This window comes from Pinus tabuliformis, chromosome 7 (assembly GCF_031772625.1).
Source record: "Pinus tabuliformis cultivar Carrire ecotype Pingquan chromosome 7, CPIR1, whole genome shotgun sequence".
Taxonomy (NCBI): domain Eukaryota; kingdom Viridiplantae; phylum Streptophyta; class Pinopsida; order Pinales; family Pinaceae; genus Pinus; species Pinus tabuliformis.
The window spans coordinates 1,726,969,442-1,726,992,166 of NC_142293.1; positions in this window are offsets into that span (position 1 = coordinate 1,726,969,442).

Genomic DNA, 22,725 nt, shown 5'->3' on the forward strand with positions numbered 1-22,725 from the left:
CATAAAGGTTTTGTCCATTGCATCCCATTCCTTAACCTCAAACAAACTCGATTCCACAACACTGTAACAAAACAACCCAAACTCCACGATTCAATCCTCGGATATTGACTGCAAATGAAAATGAAATTGGCGCGATAAATCAATTCAAATTCAAATCGGTGAATCGCGCGGCTTCATGATTGGTGTTGGGAGCAGCGAGTAAAACGACGGACTGCGGAGAAATGTACGTAATTAATTATCTGCGTCAATGCTCATCCCCACGCGGCCTGAAACACATTCTCCGACTACTCCTCCGCATACTCCACCGGAAACACATGCTGGCCGCCGGAGTCAAAAACGAGACGGGGCGGGCGGGCCCTCGTTGGTGGGTCCCGCGTATGTCACCGGAAACGCGAGGTCGCCCGCCGGAGTTATGTATGCCATCCCACTGACATGCACCACATACATAGATGGCAAAGGCATTTATGACTCAATATATGGCTGGTTAGCCCTTGCCGAAGTTATGTATGCCATCTCACTGACATGCACCACATACATAGATGACAAAGGCATTTATGACTCAATATATGGCTGGTTAGCCCTTGCCAACACTCATTCGGTCTCTCCATGTTAGGGTTTCCAAGCTCTCCGCAATTGGCTTCATGGCGAAGAGGGTTTTGATCGTGAGGTTGCTTCCCGGAAACTATCCCTTACACTAGCTCAGTGAGCTTCTCATGGATTCATTGTTAAAGTTTCTTTTCTTGTAAGCCACATTTATTCTTTAAAATTCGATTATTTTCTTTGTTATTATTCAAGGGGTTTCGGTTATGCTAGGGGCGAGCTCTACCTTGGTTCTTCCTACGCTCACATTGTCGAACTTAAAGCGTTCTCTTGAGTCTCATGCCAATTAGAGACTAAATTGGAGATTAGTTTAACCACGAAATTTTCCAATCATAGTCTAGAACTAGGTTGTTATTCTACCTTAAAGTCTGAATTCACTTTTCTATATCTCGATGACATTATAAGTTTACCATCGGTTACCCAATATTTTCCTTCTACACTTCTATTTTTCAATTAATTTTGCATATAAATTCCGTATGGTCGATTTACTTCATTCTTAAGCCCTTAACTAATAGCGAATAATTGCAAATCAAGATGCAAATTTGTTTTACTGATTGACTCTCAAAGATTTACAGAACACTTCCCTTTTAGAAATAGAAAAACTCTTCGGTGATGGGTAACAAAATTCAATTTCATAGATGAACTCTATTTTCACAAGGCAACACAAAATTTATAATTCAAGTAAACAAAATTTTATAACACGCTTACCTATTTTTATCTATTTTGTCAGAATAATTCTATCAAGAAGATTTCTCCACCCAACCGTGAGACTGGAAATGACGTCCAATCTCCGCTTGAACCTCTTCCCTTATAGACAGTTTAAGAGTTCATCCTTAATTTAGGCATTTTTGAACATCAAAACTACACCTATCCAATTTAGAATTCAACGCTCAAGGGTTCATCCAAAGGTTCCAGTGGTTCTAACCCTAGCTCAGGAACACCTTAGTCTAGTAGCGTCGTGCACACCTTCAGATTCCTATGTAAGGCTTCAATTTAATATTCTCTCTCTCAACCCTCTAGCTTTCCTGGAAATCCTTAGATACATCTTCCCAATGAGATGGAGTTTTTTCTTCCCTCCTCTTTATACCTAACTATGTGGAAGTTTCTTTAAAAAAATCCTTTTCTTGAAATTAATTTCCTTCCATTTCATTATTTTTTTCACTACAAAACTTCATTAGGCCTTTTCCAAGCCACAAGTCATTGAATTTATATAGTTACAAAAATAAAAAAATAAAAATAACATAAGTAACTTTAGGAAAGTAATCATAGGGTTGTTAAATCTACCCTCCCTTGTGTGAAACATTGGCATCGATGTTCAACTCAATCTGCTGAAATAAATCAGGGTAAGTCGTGCGCATAAAGTCCTCATCCTCCTAGGTGCCCTCTTCTGGACTAAAGTGCTTCCATTGCACTTTAACCTTGGTGATAGCTTGCATCTATAACATTGTTTCTCTCTTCTTGATAATACGCGGAAGCTCAACCAAAAACTCTCCGTTAAGTTTGACCTATACATACCCATAACTTGTCATTAGCTCATGCTAGTTATATATTCATAAAATCAACTACAAGTTTAAATTTTACCTGCACATTTTTCCAATCAATCACATGCCTAGGATCATACACATATTTCTTCAATAATGAAACATGAAATACATTATGGACCCAGATATGACACGGTAATTCAAGTTCGTATACCACAATTTCAATTCTTTCTAGAATCTGGAAAGGTCTACAATATCGACATGTTAATTTAGCATATCCACTCAACTGCAAGGTGCTTTTCCTGGGATTAACTTGTAGGTACAAATGATATCCTACATGGAATTCCCTGTAGTTTCTTTTTCTATCGGCATAAATTTTTTTCATATACTAAGTGGCTTTTAAATTTTGACAAACTTTCTTTACTTTCTGTTCCATGTTAGCTAGCATATCAGGTCCCAACACTAGTTTTTCTTCAAGGTTGTTCCAGTCAATGGGGATTTTGCATTTCCTCCCATACAGCACTTTGAATGGACTCATTCTGAGTGATTCATGGTAGCTATTATTTTATGTGAATTTAAGTAAGTGGAGATATTCCTCCCACTTAGTTGGTTGTTGCATCACAAACATTCTTGGCATGTCCTTCAACACCTACTTTACTCGCTCAGTCTGCCCATCCATTTCGGGATGGTATGCAATGCTAAACATAATTTGTCCACCCAATCCCATAAAAAATGCTTTCCAAAATGTTGAAGTTAATTTTACGTATCTATCAGAAATCAACACTTTGGGTATACCAAGTAACCAAAATATTTCATTCATAAATATATCATCAATTTCAACTATTTTGTATGTGGATTTAATTGGCATAAAATGGGTTGTTTTACTCAATTTATCAACCACTACCATGATAGACTCATTTTTATTTTTAGATTTAGGAAAATTTGTAATAAAATATAAGGTAATCATATCCCATTTCCATTCAGGGATAGGCAATGGTTGGAGAAACCGAACAAAGTTATTGTGTTCTGCATTGACTTGTTGGAATTCTAGACATTTAACCAAATACTTAGTAATGTCTTTTCTTATCCCTAGCAAAATATATTCTTTTTTTATTGGAGAAAAGAACTTTTGATATCCTGTGCAGGAAGCATATGGATTTCAATGAAATTTATCTAATATGAAATACTTTATCGATATTTGGATAGGAACATATATCCAACCTTTAAAATTTAGTAAATTGTCATGATTTAGGCGATAATCAAATTTCTTCCCAAGGTTATGTGTCTGATTAGCTTGCTGCCATAAGAAGTTATATTCAGGATCTTTATGGGAAGCTTCTTTAATCTTTTCAGAAAAAATTAATTCTGCTCGGCTATAGTACATTTCATACACAAAATTTAGTTTCCTGCTTAGTGCATCAGCAACTCGATTCTCTTTCCCTTTAAGGTGCCTTATGTCAAAATCAAACTCACTCAAAAACATTGTCCACCTAGCTAGGCGGGCATTCAAGTTAGGTTGATTAAAGATACTCGTTATGTTGTTGTAATCAGTAATTAGCAAGAATTTCTTTCCCAATAAATAATTTTACCATACCATTAAGGTGTGGACTACTGCAATCAACTCCAAATCTTAGGCAAAGTATCATTGTTCATAATCTTTCAATTTGCGGGATTCATATGCTATGACTCTACCTTCTTGCATCAACACCCCTCCAACACCTTCCATACAAGCATCAATGCAAACATTAAACTCTTTATTAGGATCTACCACCTTCAAAATAGGTGCCATGGTCAAAAATTATTTTAAATTTGAAAAAAATTATGTTGAAAGTATGGTGTCCACTTAAAAACCTTTCCTTTCTTTTGTAAGGAAGTTATAGGATAGGATATTTTTGAAAACCCTTCCATAAACTGATGGTAATATTTGGCTAACCCCATTGTTGGGTTAGTGGGTCCTAACCCAGGTTTAGAGTTAAGTTTGCCAAACAAATCCCTACACTACTAGCCCTTTCGGCATCAATCCACAGAGCGCAGACTGAAATCTCACCCGAAATAGTATGGGGAGATGCTGGAGCCAAGTTTCTGCACCACATAAGGTTATGATGTCGTTTTATACCTTTTATCTTCCTTTGCACAGATCGATAAGCCCTTGAGGCTTATCGATATAACATTCGTTTACCAGCCTCCAGACCATTGTGAGGATTTGTGACTGTCTTTCACAGGCCCTAAACAAGCGAGCCAACCACTTACTCACCTCTGTAATCACTCCTAAGTCTATTATTACCCAGATCGACTTAAGTGTTTTATATCTTTAGCACGCATTAAGATATTCTTCGCGTAAACAAATATTATTACTTGCATTCATATAACAATATAAACCATGTAAAATCACGTATCAATACAGTATTAAATCATAAACCAAATATTCATCATAAAATACACACATTCATTCATAACAAAAGTAAATGGATAAAACACATATATTTATGGAATAATCTCTTTATCGATACTTCATATTTGATTACAAACTCAAAACTACCCTATGCACTCGGTTGCAGGGGTCCGCGCACACAGTTGCAGACTCTACTATAGGCCTCTACCCACACAGTTGTAGAGCTTCTCTTCTACTCTAAGACACTTTTTTCTTCACTTGTGATGACCCATTACATCAACTATGAACTTCACTGAACTGCCTTAGACTCTCTAAAAATCTCCTTTTTATACAATCCCATAGTTCGAGGAAAATGGGTAGGTCTATAGAAGCCAACACAACTTACATATAAGAAGGGAAAATTGCTTTATGACACTTATTATTTATGCATTCTGCAACCATAAATTGTGGAGACTTTACACTTTACATTGCAAAACTTGGACTTTCTGCCCCAAAACATGGGCTTTTTCTCCCAAAATTGATGCAGGGGACCTTGTCCTAACAGGCCCCCAAAAAAAATATCGTGACTCGCCCCAAAGTCACTCTGCTGGCATCGAGATCATGTTGTGGAAACCTCCCAGCTCAATTTGGGAGACCACTACCTCGGCTGCACTATGCCTGGCTTCCTGCTTGAGCTGCTCAATCAGCTGCTCGGTTGCTAGTCCTGCGTTGTTTTCTTTGACCTTCTATTGTGTCCTCTGTAGGCTTGCGAAATTCTCTTCAATGGTGGTAGAGTTAACATATGCCTCATCCAACCAAGGCCCCAATTTGGCCTTGAGGACCGCCTCTTTTCATTGCGCTACCTCCACTTGTTCGAGCAACTGCTTTGCCTCATTTAGCTTAGCCAGTCGTTGTGAGATAGCGATGGTGCACACCGTCACTCGTGCTTCTTCATACTATTTTTGCAATTCTCGAGCCTCTGTGTTCAACCTCTGTAGGTTAGGATCCTCCTACAGAGTCCTAACTACCTTCATCGCATGTTGAAAGAGTGTGGTGCACTTCGCCACCGCAGCATCCACTGTCATTAATATATCTTTTATAGCTACCTCATGCTATTCTCTCAACTCTGGGGGAGTTGAAGGTTGTGTCTTCAACTCAAGATATGTGACTTTAAGCATCACCTCAAACTGAACCTTGGCCATCTCTATCTTGGAATCGAGCATACCTATAGCCAATTTCCTAATATTAGCCTCCACCGGTGCTTCTTCTAAGTTATGTAGTTCCAGAATGGTTTTGCATGCTTCAACTACTTCTCTTATAATGTGCCCATTCCTCTCTTGAACATTCTTCCATGCTTCTATTGTGGCTATCCTCTCAACGATTATCTATTTTTTGTTGACTCTTAGACCTTAAGCTCTTAAATAATACTCGCTTGTAGGGTGTGAAGGAATTCACTGGGGAGCGCATCCAAGTTGAGGCCAACATTCCTTAGCACGCTATCAATAGCCTTGTTAGCTTCCACCTCCATGCTTAGAGCTCCATCCGGTAACATAATTTCCCAAAGATCTAAGGATCGAACTAGCTCTGCGGCTTGAGTGGTCCCCGATGCCAAGCTAGTTGACACCATGCTACCCTACTCTGCACCTGCTCGAAGTCAAGTTGTTTGGATCTGGAACTCGTGTAGACTCGTCTAGATGGAACTTGGTGCCTGCTTCTCTTTTTTCTCAAACTCCTATAGCACTTTCGTGGTCGTATATCTTACCTTTTCTCCAATATTTTTCAAGTCACCCTCTGTCAAGGTGATTGGATCTAGCGATGATTTGGAGGCTTTAGTATTCTTTCGCTGCCCCTTTCGCTTTAGGTGAAAAGGAGTGCTCTCCAGATCTCCACCTCTGTGTTCCAAATGTTCATTGTCCTCTATTTGGGGTGAAAAAGACTTATGAATCATGTTAGAGCTGCGCTCTCCCTACTCCACTTGTTCCTTGGCAACGCACTCTGCTTCTGCGCATGGCTTCTCTTTAGTCTCCTTCTTTCTCTTTTTAGCCAACTGTTGATCTTTCAATCAGGTCGCTACTTTTTTCTACTTTTTTGTGAACTTACTAGTCCCAACAGACAAATTTGATGTTGTGTGCCAATTTGCCGGCCACTGCTCAAGGACTGCTGTAATGGCATCATCCGTCGCTAGAAATGGTAAATCATACCACTTTTGTTCTAGATCCTTTCGCACCCAAATGAAAATATAATGGAAGTTTGCTTTGAACTCCACGTATCTAGACCACTGCTCAAAGATGGTTGGTGACAACCGTGGCTTCCAGTTGATGGCCATATTAATGCTCATTTCCATCAATACCCAAAACACTTTTCTCTCTCGAAACTGCTCAGCGTCCTTGGTAGCTCAAAATGATGCATATTTTTTCTCTTCTAGAAAATCTATTTCAATACGAGGAAATTGGCTATCCTCTTGAAACTTCCATACGACCAACACAATTGACAGTAAAAGCCATGAGTAATGGAAAGTCTTATTGTGGTCCTGTGCCTCCCTGTAGTTCGCAAGGAACTCACTGCACAGGTAGTGCTTCCAGTTGAATTATACGCGCTCCATGCACTGGGCTGCTAGTGAAACAACTGGTGTTGACACCTCATCCACGCGACACTTTCTCATTTTTTTCCAACCAAGATCTGGGTGGCCACCTTCATGGCAGGGTCAGTATTGCTCCAAACAGAATACCCGCATGACTTTTTGACAAGCTTAAACTTGTCCTTCATCCTCTTGGCAAGGTCGTGCTCACCTGTCTTTCCATCAAATACCTTGGTTGGATTTAGTCCTTAATGTGGTAGCAAGGTTATCCGATTGATCAACATATCCGTGATTGGTATCGGCTCTTCCAACCACATGCACCCATCGTGCACCAGGCACATCAATTGTTTGATAACAATCAAATTTATGGGAGCACAATGATAATGGGGCAACCATAGTAGGTTCAACAATCCTGCTTTATTTACCCCATGAATCCATTCCACCGGCTCCAACACGGTGACACTAGACTCCTTGTAGAATACTCACTTCATGAAATTATTGGTGGCCATGTGGGGGAACCGCTTAGTGTCCCCCAAGTTGCAATCTTCAAGTTTCATATGTGGGACACACGACAAGCACGAAATGTTGAACATTATGTTTTCTTGTAGAAGGGGTGTGTTAAGGAGAAAATTTCCCTTATTTGGTTCCTTCGGGACCTTCACCTTGCCCCGGCATGGAGAGATGTACTCTTGTAGCTTCGAAATTGGGTCTACCCCCTCAATATCAATGTCCTTTGTGCCCTCCTCAGCCTCCAGGTCTACTACTTTGTCTTTCTCCTGCACAATGGGCTTTTCTTTTGTTTGATGTTTCCTTGGTGACTCGTGCACAAGAATCATCTTCTTTTACTTATCCTTATTCGGCTTAGGGACCTCTCTTGTCGGCAAATGCTTTGGCCTAAACAACCCTGGTGACCTTGGCACTGCTGCGAGAACCTCCATACTTACGACCTCAAGGGCATCTCCCTCAGAGGCAATAAAACCTCTAGGACTTGCAGTTTCCATGGGTGCAAACATGAAGCCATTAATGAGCTATTGGGTTTCCTCAAGTAACCTGCTAAACACAAAACTAGCCACCAAGTCCTCAAAGAACTCACAGTTCATGCACACTGGACAACATGACACATAAACTTTCAAAATGAAAAGTCTTTCTCATTGGTCAACCATTTGTAATTTATACGCAAATTCAAATTCAAATATGAATGTTCCCCCCAAAATCTGATCATAAATGCTAGACTAGCGACAAATTTTCAAATATCTCACTCTTAAATTTAGCCTTAAATGCCTTCGCCCTGCTCCTCTTATTTGTTTTCTCACTGTATAATCATGAACAGTGATGGTAACGACCACTTTCTGGCTACATTGTGCGGTCTCTCATCCTGTAGAGCAGCTCCCTTCACACGTCTGCTGAAACTGTGACACCCTACTATTCCGCACGTGCCCCTCATCGCGCAGCTCTACAACCCGGGCAGTGTAGTTTATAGTCCTGCGCCTCCTTGCAGCTGCATGGAGCACTAAGATTTTTCTTCCATCATATATTCATTTGGCTAGATCCCGAGTGTACGACTTCAATTAGCTGCCATTTACCTTTCTAGGAAATGGATCTCCATTCAATTTCACAAGTTGAACTGCTCCACCATCAGTAATCTCCTTGATGACATATGGCCCCAGCCAATGCATTTGAAATTTTCTTGGAAATTTATCAAACTTGCTGTCACATAATAAAACTAAATCATTTACATTGAAGGTGCATAGTTTGATGTGCCGATTATGCCATGCCTCTTCGCACTCCTTCTGAACTTGTTGATGGAATCTAGCTAAGAATCTATCTTCCTCCAACTCTGTCAGCTACACGAGCGTCTCTTCTAAGGCTCTGTGATCTGCCATTCTTGTGAATGCTGCTATCCATAGACTAGGCACAATGTACTCCATCGACATCATAGTTTCTATGCCATAGACCAGTCGAAAAGGTGTCTACCCAGTGAGCTTCTTATAAGTAGTTCTATAAGCCCATAACACCACTGGTATGCGCACATCCAAATCATTCCTTCGCACATTGCAAACCTTTGTTAGCACATTCTCCAATATCTTACTAAACACTTCCACCGTCCCATTAGCTTCAGGATGATACAACATGCTCTTCTGAAGATAAACTTGGAATTCTTCTGTTAGCGCACTGATTGCTTCTTTAAGGAAGTCCATACCATGATCACTCATCAAAATATTCAAGCAACCGAATCTAGTTAGCACATAAACACAAACTTCGTTGTTATTTCCCCTATACAATCCCTTACGGTCTGCGCCTCCGCCCATCTAGTCAAATACTGATTTGCGGTGATGATATACGGCGCACCCATCTTCTTTCTTGGAGTTTGAATTAGTCCTACAAAATCATTTTCCCATTTTTCAAATGGTTACAATGACACTTGTGGATTCAGAGGCATCTCATCCCTTCACGATGTCCCGCTCGTCTTCTTACATGCATCAGACGCCCTACTGTATGCTTTTAAATCCTTACGCACGGTTGGCCACCACAACCCAGTGCGTAAAATCTTTTGCGCTGTCACATTTCCTACATAATGACCTCCTGTAGCCCCTCCATGAGCTTCAGCTAGGATGTTGCTTCATTCAAACTCAGGCACATAATGACGCAATATCTCATCTGATCCCATCTTATACAGGTGACCTGCAATAATAGGAAAATCTATTACGCGCACCACTAATTCCTTCTTTTGTTGATTCATGTATCCCTCTAGAGCCGTTCCTGTAGTCAAGAAGTGAATGGTATCTGCAAAACAATTTTCAGGTACACCCACTGTAAAGAGCTGCACCTCAGTGAATCCTTCCTCCAAATTAGTGGGCTCCTCACCTATTTCAATGTGTGAAAGATGATACGGTTTTGCATTCAATTCCCATGGCTTCATAATGACTTCGAAATCATACTCCTAAAACAACAGCAACCATGTGCATATTTCCCCCCCCCCCCCAACACAGGCTTGTTGACCAGGTACTTTAATGTAGAATGGTCTATGTACATCTTAAAGTGTTCACCTAGTAAGTAATTCATGAACTTCTCGAGCACATACACCATAGCCAACCATTTGTGCTCCATCGTCGAATATTTCTTTTTAGCCTTAGACAACTTCTTGCTTGCAAATGCTATCAGATGATCCTGTTCTCCTTCACAAGCCTCTGTCAGTCCTACTCCCAACACAATACATTATGCATCCATAAGCACATGAAATTCCTTCTTCCAATCCAGGAAGACTAGGATCAGTGCGATGAACATCTTTTCTTTTAACACATCCAAGATTCGTTGACATTCCTCATTCGAACATAATGTAGCATCCTTTTCAACACTTTCTACACTCGAGCGGTAATCTGAGCATAACTCTTGATGAACTTCCGGTAATAACCAATATGACCCGGTGTTGCACGCAATTGTTTAACACTTCTAGGTGCCACTAGATTAATTATAATAGTGATCTTAGATGTTTCCACCATTAATCTTTTCTTGTACACTACATGACCCAGCAAGATTCTGGAAGGAATGAAAAACATACACTTATTCAAGTTTAGCGCAAACTGATACCTCCGGCATAAATGCAGCATCAAGCACAAAATAGCTACATGGTGTCTTACCAGCCCAAATACTATCCAATCATTAAAGTATGCCTCCAAAAATTTGTGAATGAACTCTTTGAACGCTGCAATGACTACGTGCGAAAAGATCTCTGGCATGTTATTCAATCCAAAAGGCATTACTGTATACTGGAAGCATTCCCACTCAGTCACAAAGGTCATCTTACTCCTATCGTTTGGCACGATCTTGATCAGATGGTATCTCGAGAACCCATCAGTGAATGAATATGCTTCTTGTCCTCCTACATTATCCAACACTTCATCGGTGAATGGAGTTGGAAAAGGATCATGTACGAAAGCGTCATTCAACTTCCTAAGATCTATGCATATCCTTATTTAATGCTTCTTCTTCGTTTCCTGGACTACCATAGAACTGACCCAATCGGATTCCTGCACTAGTTCAATCATTCTGCTATCAACATTTTGTCCAATTATAAGCGAACCCTTTCTTTGTACTTAAAATTAAACTGATATGGCCTCTATTTTATAGGCTCTGTGTCTGGTTTCAACATTATCTTCATTACTCCTAAATTGCCTATTATCCCTTTAAGGTATGAAAACTTTGTAGCGAAAAAGTCGAGGTACTTGATAAGAAACTCATCGACCTTATCCATCGTAGCATCATCCCAGTAGTCCCCTATCCTCAAAAACTTCAGTTCCGCCTTTGTCCCAATGTTCACTTGTCGAGTTTTCAGCAGTGCAATGATATCTGGATTCTCTATCTACGACCCCTCAACTTTATAGTGACCTTCTATCTCCAGGACATTAATTTTCCATGGATCCTCCTCTTCTTCTTCAGTAGTCATATTGTAGCACTCCAGACCATGGCGCAATTGGGTGGTCCAATATGGTTGAATAAAATCCAAGGGATCCTACAGGATTCTGAAGATCATTGCTTTGACTTCCTGCAACGCTTCATCAATGCACTTGAATCCATCTTCAAAGTTGAATTTCATCAAGAATTCCTATCTCAAATTATCCCATTTTTCCGTGCCATGGGAAAGCTCTGTTTCCAAGCACCAATTCATTGGTATCACGTCTAAAGTGTGATAGAACAAATGCACCCACTCTGATTGTGGCTTTTCTTCATAAGCATCTATCCATTTTTCCAAGTGGTCACGAAGATCACTCCTTCCATTGTATTTTTTTGTCAATCGCACATTTGGGTGACTAAAATGCACCCTCATCAGTCTTTTGTAGTCGCGCCATCCATCGAAATTGTCTTTATGCATACCCCACCAGCTTGCAAGCGTAGCGCGCAGTGCGAAGTACAAGGATTGGAAGCAATGCTTCTTTTGAACTTCCCTTTCAAATGAATCCAGAAATTTATCAACGTTAGTTAAACCATCATAATAAGGCAGAATTCTTACCTCTGTAGATACACATCACAACAATTTGGTCATCATGTTACAGCGTAGTGTAGACACTTCATGCAATCGATTCTTCTAGAGTTCCAATTCCTCATCTAAATCTAATTTTCAAGATATTTCGCGGTCCCATGCAATACATCCATCTACTAGTGGATTCACCCATTCTTCATCTTGCGCAGTTATCTTATAAATCTAGTCCAAATCATCATCACTTTCGTAATCGCTGACTGGTTCAATATAACATTGTCCTTCTGTAGGTTCCAAAGGTATTACTACGTGGAGTGATTTTATTTCAAATGACATCATCCGCTTATTGAAGTTGATCACCCTATTCATGTTGATGCCCAGTTGATCCCAAGGAGTGCAGTGTAAGGATTGTTGTCATCCACAATCTCTATTATATTGAAATCTACCAATGCGCTCGCACCTTCAATATCGATTGTCACTCCCTGGAATCTTTCCATGGGGATAATATTTTGTTGATTCGCCATCCTCAATTGAATAGGAGACCATTGCAGCACAGGTCTCCCCATTCTCTCCCATGTTTGTTTCGGCAAAACATTCGCATCTCTCCCAAGGTCTAGAATAAATTGGTCCATTTCATACTCCTATTTGCGGCGTGAGCCTCATCTCATGCCTTATTATTTCCTTATACTTACCGATTCTCCTGACCACGTGCGGTCCCTCGGAAGAATTACTGACAAACGTATTGATCAACTCCTATAATCAATTTACGGTCTTGCTATCACGTAGTAGCTTCATACATGTCTCCAAAAAAGTAGTAAGCATGGAGGGGTCCCATTCTTCAGACTTCTTATCCCAACTTCTTCCTGAGGTAGAAGCCTCAGTGAAGATTTTCTTCACTTCCATTAAGGTTTCTTTTACGTGCTCTAGATCATAGTTGACCTCCTTCTCTAGAGCTTTGATAACCCATTCACCTTCTTCAATCCACTTTCCCTTATCTTCACTAGTCATCATTCTACTTTGCAGCACAATATTCACATTGGGATCCTCTTTGCGAGGTTTAGCCCTCATCATCTAACAGTTCTGTGTAGGTTGCTGAGGTTGCGTCCCCTTTTCGTGCATCTTAGCTATTAATACAGGTCAGACTTCTGTCACGTGGCTAAACTGAGTATACTATCGGCATGACAAGTGCGTCAGGTTCATACATTGTCGTTTGTAGTGTCCTGGCCCTCCACAATTGTAGCAAATAATTTGCGCCCGACCTCTCGCAGGTCCTCCTTCACCTCTGCCTCATCCCTACCCCTCATATCTTCCTCGTGGCCCCCCAACGCCTTGATCCAGAGCCTGATTTTCTATCTACATTCGATACGCGGGTGTTCTCTCCATCGTTAACTCGTAACTATGGTAATTGTGCTCTTCGTGACCTACTGATTTGTAGAAGTTGTAGAAGAATTGTTGCTATGTTTGTAGAAATTTTTGCAGCAAGTGGCAATTATCAGTCGCATCTTTTCCAGCTACCTGACAGATACCACACTACAGTGCAGGTGTTATACTTGGCGTTACTTGAGCTTTTGCCTCAGAGGAATTGGTCCTCCTCCTGCAACATAGTTCGTGAAGATAGGGCAATGATATTTATCATGCCCCATACTCTTACATTTCAAACACCAAACTTCTTCATGCACCTTTGGTCAAGCTGCTCTATCCTTCTTCAGAATTTGGAATTCTAAGCAAAGGTTTTGCAACTTTGCATGAATTTTTTGTACTCCAAAGAAGCATCTTGAATTGGTGTCTCATGCAATCTCATCACAATCTCCAGGGCCTCCACCTGGGTCCTAATCTTTTGTTGTGATAAAGCAACCCTTAGATGAGGCAAGGTCAAAGCCACAAACCATTCGCGGTGCTACCCATCCGTAAGATTCATGTTAGCCTCACAGATCTTCCACTTAAATCTCTAATCCAACTTCCATGGTGTCTCGCCATGCTTCATCACGATATTCCTGAATCCAACGATCGATTGTGCTTCAGATTTTGGCCTACTAAATTCCTTATTTAGTGCAGTCTGCATACCTACCAATACAGCTGTCAGGTTATCAGTGTAGTAATTAATGTACCATGTTAGTGCGCATTCCTGTAAAGCAGTAGCCAATGTTTCTTTCTTCATCTGATCATCTGTAATTCCCTGGGCTTCCCACACAAGCTTAACAATGAACCAAAACTGGTCCAGGTCCTCATTCCCCAAGCCCTTGAAAACGGACAATTCTACTGAATTTGGCATATTGAACGATGGTGGAGGTGGTGGCAATATGGGTGAAGGTGTATGTGGTGGAGGTGAAGATGGAGGTGGTGTGGGTGGATGGGGTATTCGCGGGAATTGTCACCTTATTAACTAGACAACGCTCTCCGGAGAAGCGTGTGATACTTCTTCGTAGTCACTCAGGGGAGGCTCAATCAGTGGGCTATATTCAGGTCCTGTTCCCTTTCTATCCCTGAATAAATTTTTGCTTCACGTAGCTCCAAACGACAAGGTAATTGCATAACCTAGTTTTCACACAAGAGCATTTTAATCCATGTATTTAGGGATCTCAAATACTTACCTCGTGGTCCTTTGAAGAATCATTACTTTGGTTCGTTATAGGTAACCGAGGTATCAACCGCGAACTCTGTCATAAAACCTCTGAGGATACGATCAGTCTAGTGATCGACAACACTCGTGATATTATCTTATGAGGCTTCCAACCTTTACACTAACTCTGGGATCCAAACTATTGGACCGTCAAGCCTCCACCTTCCTTGGTCATATGCCAATTTAGCGATCCACTCGTATTTTTTGACTAGGAGGGAACAAAAGAATTTTTTTTTTATCTCTTTGTACAAATACCTGTCCAACCACTGTTCTTTCATCAATCGTGGATTCATGTTCTCTTGCGCTACAAATTTGTGGATCTTCCTATCAAAACAATACTCAAATTTCCTTCTTAGTTGGATTCCAATGATGTGACATCACAAATCTCTTTATGAAGATCCTGGTCTCAACAAGAGAACCATTTTTTGGCTTAGTGGGTCCTAATCCAGGTTCAGAGTTAAGTTTTCCAAACAAATTCCTGCACTAGTAGCCCTTTCAGCATCAATCTGCGGAGTGTGAACTGAAGTCTCACCTAAAGTAGTATGGGGTGATACTGGAACCAAGTTTCTACACCCAGAGATGGTTATGATGTTGTTTTATACCCTTTATCTTCCTTCGCATAGATCGATAATCCCTTGTGGCTTATCGACATAACTTCTGTTCACCAGCCTCTAGACCTTCATGAAGGTCCACGACTGTCTTTCATGGACCCCAAACATGCAAACCAACCACTTACGTGCCTCTGTAATCACTCCTAAGTATGTTATTAACCATATTGACTTAAGTGTCTAATATATTTAGTGTGCATTGATATATTATTCACGTAAACAATATTACTTGCATTCATATAACAATGTAAACCATGCAGAATCACACATCAATACAGTATTAAATCATAAACCTAATATTCATCATAACATAAACACATTCATTCATAACAGAAGTAAATGGAAAGAACAAAAATATTTCTGGAATAATATTTTTATTGATACATCATATTTTCTTACAGCCTCAAAACGACCCTGCACACTCAGCTGCAGGGGCCTGCGCACACAACTGCGGACTCTATTCTAGGCCTCCAGCACACAGTTGTAGAGTCTCTCTTCTACTCTAAGACTCTTCACTCTTCACTTCTAATGACGCGTTACATCAACTATGAGCTTCACTAAACTACCTTAGACTCTCTAAGACTCTACTTTTTATACAATCCCATGGTCCGCAGACCATGGGTACATCTATACAAGCCAACACAACTTACATAAAAGAAGGGTAAACCCATTTATTACATTTATTATCTACGCACTCCACGACCATAACTTGCAGAGTCTTTACACTTTACATCACAAAACTTTGGATTTTTCCCCCAAAATTGACCGCAGGGGACCCTGTCCCAACACCCATGAAGGATCTGATGTTCGCAACATTTTTCGGGACAATCCATTCCATGATCGTTTTCATCTACTCAGGATCCAAAACTATTCTTTTAGATGAAATGATGTGTCCAAAATACCGGATCTGTTCCTTGTAAAAATCACATTTACTATATTTAGCATATAACTAGTTATCCCGTAATGTTTGCAGTAGTATTCTCAAATGTTTTTCATGCTCTTCTAGGTTCTTTGAGTAAATTAGAATATTGTTAATGAAGATCAACACAAATTTGTCTAGATAAGGTTGGAATATACCATTCATTAAGCTCATTAATGTTGCAAGGGCATTGGTGAGCCCAAAGCACAACACCATAAACTTATAATGGCCATAACAAGTTTGAAAGATTGTCTTGCAGAAATCCTCATCCTTAATTCGTATTTGATGGTATCTTGGTAGTAGACCGATTTTTGAGAACACACTGGCCCATTCAACCTGATCAAATAGATCGTCAATCTTTAGTAGAGGGTATTTATTTTTTATGGCCATCTTACTCAGCTACCAGTAGTCAATACATAATCATAGAGTACCATTGTTTTTTCTTACAAATAGTACATGGGCTCCCTAACGTGACACAATTGAGCGGATATAGCCCTTGTGAAGGAGCTCCTCGAGTTTCATTTTAAGTTCTCTTAATTAAGGTCTACTCATGTGATAGGGAGTCGTTGATACACGGGTTTCTCTTGGAACTAATTATATGGTAAAATCGATATCCCACTTCAGTGGCAGCCAAGGTGTTTATTCTAGAAATACGTCAATAAACTCTTGAATGATTTGCAGGTTTTCCAAGGAATTTATATCAACCTTAGAGTTTTTATAACCCATTTGCACAACATAAATTTGACAACCCTTCAAAATACATTTTCCTAACTGGTTAGCAATAATAGGTCACAATTTAATGGATTTTTCAATACACTGAATTTCTCATCTAACAATTTCCTTAGTAAGGAAACTGACAATTTTATCCTTGTAGTTCACCAGGGACAAATGTTTCTTTAACCAGTCCATTTCAATAAAAAAATCATAGGATCCTAAGGGTAGCATTTTAAAGTTCACATTAATTTGTTATCCTGTGATTTCAATGGAAAAATTGTCTGTTTTGGTAGTCACTCTTCTTTTGGAACTAGTGGCCAATTGCACTAACCAAGGGTTCTGGAACTTAATCATTTGCAGATGGCACAATTCTACAATTTTCAGGCTAACATAACTCAAACTTGCATCTGGATCAATTAAAATAGAGACAGAGTGATTAGCAATTTTACCTTCACATTCTATCATTGTAGGCTAATATTTAGCGTGATTATCATCTAAAGTTACATTGATTCTCGGTATATTCTTTCCCACCTCACCAACCGTAGAGGCTTCTTATATGTTGGCAGCTTGTTTTGTTTGTACACAATGTAGGTAGTTCTTGTAATAATGAGTCTCCCCACATCCCCAACATTGAAAAGGAGGTTTTTTCTCTTGGATGGCTTCTAGTTTACTTGCTACTCCAAATTTTTGTGGATTCTTTCATGGAAACTTGTTGGGCTACCTTCAATACATGTTTTTCCCACCAACAACTTTTACACCTTTACTATTCAGAAAACCCTTCAGTTGCTTCTTGATCAATCCATTCTTACCACCTTCACCCCTCTGCTTCATTTACTGATAACAAATCTAGGCCTTTTGTACGACCTCATCCATTATTTTCGTATTATCAAATTCTATCTTCTCCTTCATAAAGGTAGGTAAACTACTGATAAAAAACTACACTTTAGCCTTATCCTCCTAAATGTATGGAGCATATCGCAGTAATGATATAAACTTAGTTATAAACTCATCCATAGTCAGCGGGTCAAGTCTTAAATCATGAAACTCTTTCGGCTTTTCATTGTAAAATCATCCAGTTAAGTATTTATTCTTAAAATGCTTCTGAAAATCATACCAGATGATCTCTTGTTCTTCAATTTTCCAAACTGTCTTGATTTCCTCCCACCACAGGATGGGTTTACCTTGCAATGGATAAATTGCCAACCTAGTTTTTAAATTATTATCATATTCATAGATCTGAAAATACTTATTCATGTTAATTAGCCAAACCTCCACTGCCTCCTTAGATTCACCGTCAAATGTCAGTTGTTTTATCTTTTTGAATTCTCCTTAAAGTTCAAATTTTTATCTCTTTGCCCCTTTGTCACTGAAGAGTTACCATATCTTCCTTCCTCATCATTTCGTCCCCCTGCAGACTCTTCATTATCTTTCCTTCGGTGAAATTCTTTAGTTTTGTTCCCATTACCGACACTTGGGTTTGGATCCTGTTGATTTGGTTGATTTGAAAAGCTCTCAAGATGCTCCCTTGTTATTGCCTTAGCCTTTCGTTATCAGCTCTTAATTTAGTCGTTTCAGCAAGAAACTACTAAACTATTTCCAGCAATGTTACATTGGCTTGATGAGACTCTTCTCCCTATTATACCCACATCTCAAGATTTTTTCCCGTATAAGGTGATTTTGGCCTTGTTGGTGGTCATGTTCTTATTTTCATTTTGTCTCCCACTCTGTGTACATTAACATATTGGTTACTCTTAGTTTCCCATTTATCCACAGTCTTGAGATGTGGCTCTGATACCACTTGTAACAGGTGTAACACCAAAAAGAATATAAAAAAAATTGTATAATTAAACATTATGCATGATTATAACACAAAGTATTTCTTACTGCATAAACAAAATATATTATGGTTATATCATAAGTGATAAGAATAATGAATTATATCACCAAACTTAACATTCAAGTTGTTCGGTTAAGTGCTTAAGGAAGGTTCATCCATGAGTTGAATATGAACCCCATGCAAAAGGCTTAAACCCATGTCATGAAGCTTAATAATTCACCACCTAACTTAAATTTATAGTTGCATTAAATTTTTATGTACAAAGTTCTAGAATGATCCACCTATCTCGATGCTTGGAACCATACCCACTATCCATCTGTCTGAGCTTTATCCAACTGGCGAGAAAATAAAGGGTTTGGTTGAGGTGATTAACCCCTTTCTAAACTCTGAGGCCAATGCTCATTCATTCTCTCTATGTTAGGGTTTTCAAGCCTTCTGCAACTACCTTCATGACAAAGGAGGGTTTTGAACACGAGGTTGCTTCCCGCCTATAGGTAACTATCCCTTACACCTGTTCAATGAGATTCTCATGGTTTCATAGTTAAATTTTCCTTTCTTGTAAGCTACATTTTTTCTTTTAAATTATTTTATTTTCTTTGTTAACATTTCAGGGATTTTTCTTATGTTGCAATCAAGATGGACCTTGGGTCTTCTTGGGCTCGCTGTCGAACACAAAATGTTCTCTTGAGTTTGATGCTAATGCTCAAGACTACTTAGAGACTAAATTGGAGATTAAGTTTAACCATGGAATTTTCTAGTCTCATTCCAAAACTAGGTTGTTATTCTACCTAAAATTATGAATCCACTTTTCTGTATCTGGTTTATAATTGTCAGTTTACCACCCGTTACCCACTATTTTCCTTCTACACTCCTATGTTTCAATTAATGCTGCATCTAAACTCGGTATGGTCAAATTAATTTGTCCTTAATTCCTTAACTAATGGAGAATAATTTCAAATAAAGATGCAGATTTGTTTTAGCCATTGACTACAAAACAATTACGGAACACTTCCCTTCTATAATTAGAAAATCTCTTCAGTATTTGGTAACAAAGTTCAATTTCATAAAAGAACTCTACTTTCATAAAGCAACACAAAATTTATCATTCAATAAAAAGTAAACAAAATGTTATAGAACACTTATATGTTTTTTATATATTTTATCATAATAATTCTATTAGGAAGATCTCTCCACCTAACTGTGAGACTTGCAATGACGTCCAGTCTCCCCCCGAGCCTCTTCCCTTCCAAATAGTTTAGGAGTTTAGCCTTAATTTAGGCAGTTTTGAATATCAACATTACACCTGTCCAGTTTAGAATTCAACCCTCAAGGGTTCATCCAAGGATTTGACTTGTTGTAATCCCAGCTCAGGAACACCTTAGATTGGCAGTGTCTTTCCCACCTTCACAATCGTGTGCAAGGTTTCAGTTCAATTTTCTCTCTCGGCCCTTTAGCTTTCGTTGCTATCTTTGGATCTGCATATTTCTTTTAAATAAATTCCTTTCTTGAAATTAATTTCCTTCCATTTAATTATTTTTTCACCACAAAACTTCATTAAGCATTTTCCAACTCGCGAGTCATTAATTTTATACGATAAAAAAAGTAAATAAATAAAAATAACATGAGTAAAATATTCACACATTTGTTACATTTCCATTATTTACAAAATGGAGCAGTCTAGCGAGGCGGAGGAATTGCCCAGTTTTCATTCTCGCCCAGAAAAACCTTCGCCTCTAGTCGCCAATCGTCTAACCCCCAACGTTGATGCGACTTTCAGATTATGTTAGGCTCAAAATCTACCACGATTCGATTAGGTCACATATCCCCTGTCTACCATCTACTTCGCTTGCTCATCGTTAATGCAACAATGAGGGTGGCAGGTCCCCTTACCATTTGAATTTGAACACTCACCAGAAACTAGATCGCGCCCCTGCTTCTATAAATGAGCATGCCAATACATCCAGAGCTCATCATCATCCATAAATTCTCAACCTCCTTGTGCCTCCAACTTGTAGAGCTCATCCTACTCCAAAACTTCTCCACCACCTTATGCCTCTAGCTTCCATAACTCACCATGCTCATAATAGCTCCACCTTCCTGCGCCTCCAGAATTGAGTGCATCACCCTCCCCATGCATCTAAGTCATGTAAGTAACAATATGAATTTATGTTCTTTAGAGAAGGGACTTCATTTAGAGAAGGTCCATGACTGGGCCTAGTTGGTGGCCATTCAAAGCTCTTCCCCTCATTATCTGCTAGGGCATCTAGTTGGTTAGGAATATGGAAATATTTCTAGAAAATATTTTGGCTCCTTCTCATACCACTGATGAGGTATTGATCATTTTAAGCCATTATATGCAGGACAAGAGCTTTGTTTCCCTTAGAGTGTTTATTCCTAAATAAATAGACTCTTTAAAGTCGTGGGCCTACTTTGATGATACGTCTATAAACAATGACGATATTAGCGGCGGAGTTTTTATATAATTCCTTTCTGTCAATCACAGTTTCAATGTGAGAATGGGTTTATGACCTAAGAAAAAGAACCAAGTTGAACTTATTGCATGAAAAAATATCCTCCTATTTGCAAAAGAGAATTGTTGTACTCATATTCACATTTATGGAGATTCTTTGCTACATATAAGAATGGCTTAGTGACATTATTATATGAAGGAATATTTTCCTTAGGCCTATACTAGAGGAGAGTAAACATATTACTAATTATTTCACATTTTTCACCTACTCACATATTTATAAGGAAAGGGATTACACTGTAGATAAATTATCAAAATATTTCCTCAATATGGAAAAGGATCTTTGGGCAATAACATAACAAGTGAATGATCAATCTAATGCGTTCTTCTATCATGCATTCAGGGATATTTTTTTGTGCCAGCTACTAGCAGTGATTGATATGCATAGCTCTTACATACTTACAAACACTCTTTTCATATTAATTTTGATAACCTAATCCTATTTTATTAGTTGATAGGTTATTACAATGTCATAGGGACAGATCCATATTTGATTGATTAAGGTTTTTCATGTCTTGCATATTAGTTTTCTTATTTCATTTAACCAAATGCATAGTTTATGATTTTTTTCATCGACTTTTGCTCAGGTTTTTTTCTACAAATACTTCTTGGTAGCTGCCATCTCTTATGGATAGTCTCATATATATGGCTTCTTTTCTAATTTATGTATGTTTTATATGGAGATGTATTATTCTTCCTTTTGAGCACAGTTTTTGGATGAAATGTGTTCTGTATTTTTTTTTCTTTGTCCTATGATGAGCTAAAATATATAGCTATTGTTGAGATTTATAAGAATACGCTCTTATAATGCATATGATTTTTTTTGTTTTTTGTTTTTTGTTTTTTTGCTTAAGCAAGAGTCGTGCCTTTTTTTCGATTAAGTCAAACATAATTACAATACTTGCAAAGAACCATCAATAAAAAGGTGTTTTACTATCTCTAAGCTTTCTAACCTCTAAGAGTTCCACATCACACACTCTCGGGTACCGAAACAAAAGAGAACCGGGCCAAAACCCCATGCCAACCCGCTTTCTAACCACTAAAGAAACTTTGCCTCCCAAAACTTAAGTAAAGACCTATGTTGTAGAAAACAAACATTACAAAATGTAGCAAAAAGCAACCCTCCGACCCCATCGAACCCTCACTTAATCCCGAGCATTGATCTAACGAGAGAACTCTTATAATGCATATGCAAAATGTAACTTCATCATTTTATTATGAATGAAAAAAAAAATAAAAAAAATAAGATTCCCCATTTAATTCTTACAATTCCAAAAACTCATTTTCTTTAATTTTATATTGAGATAAAACATATAAAGAAATAACTTGTAAATTTCCAAAAAAAAAATAAATAAATAAATAAAATAAATAATATCATATCCTACTTATAAATTTAATGTGGTACCATAACCCATAATCTAAAACTCATATATATTTAAAATCCTTTCGTTCATAATTAAGCATCATCCTTAAAATACTTTTTATAATATTT